General features: G+C 32.4%; 1 long non-coding RNA gene across 1 annotated transcript; it reads right to left on the bottom strand.

Moving 5' to 3' along the window:
• Positions 1-763: 763 nt before the first annotated feature.
• LOC136203263 (uncharacterized) lies at positions 764-4,076 on the bottom strand. The gene is made up of 3 exons (XR_010674760.1): positions 3,700-4,076; positions 2,674-2,847; positions 764-2,191 (listed from the first exon to the last, which is right to left on the bottom strand). It is a non-coding gene; the product is annotated as an uncharacterized lncRNA (long non-coding RNA).
• Between the last annotated feature and the right edge of the window lie 1,034 nt (positions 4,077-5,110).

Below are 5,110 nucleotides of genomic sequence, written 5' to 3'. Positions count from 1 at the left end.
TGAAAATTAGTGAAATCACATGGGTTTTATTTGAAGTTTATCCTACTTTAAATGTTGATTTGATTCTTTTTTTTAATACACATTAAATAAATTTTTATCAACTTTATCATATATTTTATCTAACACTAAGAGAGGACAATGATGATGCATAATTTTTAGTTCGCTCGTCGTACATAATGGAAAAATTGCCTTGGTGATTGACATGTTCTGAGTCCTCTCTCTTTGTTACTACTAGCTAAGTTATTATTTAGTGTTTAATGTTGCTCTAGATATTAATTGATTTTCATTTTAACTTTTTATGGTACACACATTATTTATTTGTATTAAATATTTTCTTTTTCTCTTTATAATCCCTAAAAAAAAAAATTCTTCTTAATTTTAATTTAGATAACCATGTTCAAAGAAGATCTATTTTGTTGATCTACTATTAATAGATATTAGTTGATTTTCGTTCTAACCTTTCATAATACATATAAGGTATTTGTATTAAAAATGACTTTGTCACTCCTCAGTCCTCCTAACCGACGCATCTAACATACAATTAATAAAAATAAACAAACACGTTATCAAATCAGTCTACCACATTATCACAAGTTATCAGAGTAACCATAAAATGGATAGAAATGCATGTGAATTCATTCCTCGCATCTTGATGGTTGCCAAAATATAGAAAACAACTGAGTAGACATATCTCATAAGGGAAAATATCTCTAAAGCTGCCAATAGGAACAAAATAAAACAATAGACTCTTTCAATTTATCACACAGAATTAAGCAAACAACAGTGTTCTGGTCGCAGTCATCAAAAGGAAAAATAAAAAAACAAACATCAAAATGCTTTATTTTTCACAATCATCAATCTCTCAAAATCAATATCAGAACATGAAGAAAATGAATAAACTAGGCTAGGCTAGGCTAGGCTCTATGAGTTATGTTACTTATGGAAGGCTTCCTTTCCCTCTCCACTAATTATTGCCTGCCCAAACTGAATAAAGCCAAGAAAGAAATTCAAGCAAATAGATCTGTTACCGAATTGGTGATGTTTTCGACAGCCTCCCTGTCAAGTTTCCTTACTTCTGACTGGACCTCGTGCTTTATGTCGCTTACTATCCGCTTAATTTCAATTGCTTCATTTAGTTACCTACCATGCTTTGCACCCTGCTCAGCCAAAAAAGCTTCCTTGATTTCAAATGATACCCTGACTCTCGGTATTGGAGTTTTATCCGCCAGATCCGTATTGCAGTTTACTGTTGATTATTGATGGTGTTGACATCTATGTATAGCTCACCAAAACATTTACTATTTGTACAGCATAGAATAAATAGCATACAAGTACAAGACATGTCTAAACGAATGCATCAACATAAGTTAATTATCCTCAAATCAACCGAAGTTGTTTATTCTCCCATCTTATTATAGATAATTAAGTTCATCTATTATGAATTGATTGCTAACTCATGTGAGATGTTCTCATTTTTTAATCCAAAATCAATAATCCATATATGCACAGCTGTATATTGTCCTTCTTGTCACGCTCATTAATAATTGAAGAATCAGCTCAGCAGATAATATTTCCCCAACAGAAACACTATAAATAAGCCGTGATCATTTAGAATTGGAAATTGAACAACATATTCATTTTCACTCATATACGCATCAACACTACCATATAAATGCCTTTGAACGTCTTTCCAAATTAACTAAAATACCAAATTAAGTCTGATCTACATGATTAGGAACCAATTTTAGTCTCATGACATCAAAATAGCAAGAGATTACCAATGTCTAACTTTAAAACACCAAAACTATTCTACCCTATCGACCTCTCCTAAGATATCTCGACAAGACTCTCCAATCATAATTGATAAACACCATCTTTCTTCTACCCCGACTGTTTACTTTCTTTACCTTGTATTTATGCGACAAAAAGGAAACCGTCATAACTTGAAGGAGTTGCCAAACTTTGATGCAATGGCAGTACATCAACATTATTATCTAGACAGTACCTAGCCTTGCTTGGTTTTTGTGCAACAGTGCATGAAAAGATGTCAGGAGCTAAAGAACATAACAAACATGAAGCTGTTTTCGATATGTTTTCGAACACGTCTTCATCGGATCTGGCATCCCCAATGCACATCACAAAATCTGGGGATTTTTCATCACTGATCATTGCAGAATGTATTAGTGACTCCCTGCATATTAATTGGTTAATGTTAGACCTATTGACCGATAGTGATAGCAAAAAGAAAACCCGTAGACAACTGATAGGTAACTTGTGGCTTTACTTCGCAATATGCTGACCACATGTGAAAACAACAGGGAAGGTTTAACGGACTCTGAAAACTTGGGATTCCCGCCCTTTCATGAATAATATCACATGTCAAAAAAAAGTTCTTATCTTTCATCTTGATTCAAAAGCATACTTAAGAAAGAGCAGGAATCCCCCCTTTCATGAATCATATAACGTGTCAAAGAAAAGTTCTTAAACACGGGATTCCCGCCCTTTCATGAATCATATAAGGTGTAAAACTAAAGTTCCCACTTTCATCTTCATTGAAAAGCATATTTAAAAAAAACACGGGATTCCTGCTCTTCCATGAATCATATAACGTGTCAAAAAGCAGAAGCAACCTTCGACATATCTAAAAACAAGAAGAAAAAACAGAGAACTCACTTGTTATCTTCAGTACAGGCTTCTCACCATCTCGAATCAGTTCGAAAACGCAAGAGTTCCCCGCCTTAAACGAATTAGCCCAACGGAAAGCAGTCCACCTTGTTCATTCAAAAGCACAATCTTGCAACATCTGTTCTCCAAGCCATTCGCCCGGGCAAATTCCTTTGGAATGGTCTGCATAAATGCACATATGATCGTTATCGAACCCGATATTTCATACGTAAATAGAGAAAAAGAGTACTCAGAACTAACTAGTATAGTACAATTAGCAGTATACTTACACAGATTATAAAAAAGTAAAATATAACTGTGCAGAATACTAAAAGCGCAAAAAGAAGAAACATTTTAAATTTCAAAATATACACTTTTAATAGCATGAAAATAGTTACGCCACTACCGCATTGTCATAGTTACATTGAATTACCAAATATCTAATAGTTCATAAAGGGAAATTTTTAAAAGATTTTACACAGCTATAATCAAAATTCTCATTCATAATCTATAGCTAGTCCTACATTTTTAGCAACTAAAATTGATTTTTCAAGTAAACACATTTATAATCTTCAAGTTCACAAATGCTCATCTATTAACATCCAATTTATCAATGTTAGGAGTAAAATTGCTCTTGGCTTCCAACATTAAGGGTAAAATTGCACCATTTTATATTAAGCAAATTCAGAGATCTGGTGAGACACTTGCAAAATTCAGGAAGCCAATCTACTATTATAGACAAGTTCAGGGAACCGGTGACGTATTAGGTTAAACTTTTATTTTCAAGGATATTGTGTCTAATCTATACCTTTTAATTTGATATTTTCTTTTGAACTAATTCATAACAAATTGAAGATTAATTTGATATTTTCTTAAAATCAATTCAGAATCAATTGAAGATTACTATAAACCTTTCAGCTCAATTCAGAATCAAAATACAAAGAGTCAAAGAAACAGTTAAAGCGAAGAAGTAAAATAAACAAACACTGAAGTAAGAAAGAGGTAAAATAAACATAATTACGAAATGAAAATTACCAGCAAACAACAAAGGCTGCAAATACCCTAATCGCAATCGGATCCCATAAATCCGGTCGACGTTTCTGCACTTTCCGGCTCAGAGGATATTGTGCTAAAACTTAGAGGCCGACATGGCAAATGCTACACATAATCTGATGAGCTTCTTTGTTGCAATTGCAATATCGTTCTTCCAAATTCGTCCTCCAGATATCAGATGGTGAAGATAATTTTTTTGTATAGGTTCATGACTATCAGTTGATACACAAGATGTTGATTTTATTGTAACCCTAATGATCCCATAAACATCACAGCAAGTTTCTATCGGAGATGTCTTTACCACTAAACAAGGCGGAGGAGGGGGTGGTCATTGCACGGCGCAGGACCCACTTTCGATAGAAACCCTAATGCTTTATGTTATGTAGACCAAATTGACCTTATATAATGTAGGTCTACCAAGCTCATTTTCAAATAATTTTGTTCATTTATAGACCAGATTGCCCTTATGTTATGTAGACCAAATTGCCCTTGTGTGAAGTATGGGTTTGCATTGGTTTGGTTTAAACTATCAAACCGAACTTATTAAATTTGGTTTGGCGCAGGTTTATTTTTGGGTGCATTTCGGTTCAGTTTGGTTTGATAATAAAATGATAAAAAACCGAAACGCACCGAATTACACATTCTGTATTATTTTTTATATATATACATATATTTGAATTTACAAGTTTAGTTTTTTTTGTTGAGATAATAAGCTAATATTAATATATTTTAAATTTTTTATTATTGAGGTAAATTTAACGATGAAATATAGTGATTTTTATTTATTGTTTTTATTTTTTAAAGAAATTCGGTTTGTTCGGTTTAAAATCGAACCAAATCCAAATTTAATGATGAAATATAGAGATTTTTTGTTTATTGTTTTTATTTTTTAATTAAATTCGGTTTGTTCGGTTTAAAATCGAACCGAATATTTCGGTTCGGTAATGTTTCGCTTTTTTATGTTATTCGGTACAATGTAGGCGTGAGTTATTTTGATAATTTTAATTTTTCGATTCGATTTCGAACCGATGACACCCCTATGTAAAGTCACTCTGATTTTTGTTTAGTATCCTTGTATTTCTACTTTTCAAAATAAAAAGTGTTTTCGGTAAAATCTCAAAATAGCCGCTTTTAGAAAAAAAAAACATATATTACATATTTGCAAGAGCTAACAGTAAACATGAACAGATAAAACAAACGGGCTCGTAATATAGTTGCTAATATTTCAATTAAGGGATAAGGACTAAATTTGACCTAACGTTTTCATGTGAAATACAGATTTAGCTTTATCGCGTTTAAATTTAATCCTAACGTTTTCAAGATCAATTTTAATCGTGGGTTACTGAAAATTTGAAAAAACTAGTATGACTGTTATTTAAGTGGCAGTCGAGAC

This window comes from Euphorbia lathyris, chromosome 8 (genome assembly GCF_963576675.1).
Source record: "Euphorbia lathyris chromosome 8, ddEupLath1.1, whole genome shotgun sequence".
Taxonomy (NCBI): Eukaryota; Viridiplantae; Streptophyta; class Magnoliopsida; order Malpighiales; family Euphorbiaceae; genus Euphorbia; species Euphorbia lathyris.
Note: the sequence above shows the minus strand (reverse complement) of the source record. Positions and strands in the feature narration are given on the sequence as shown.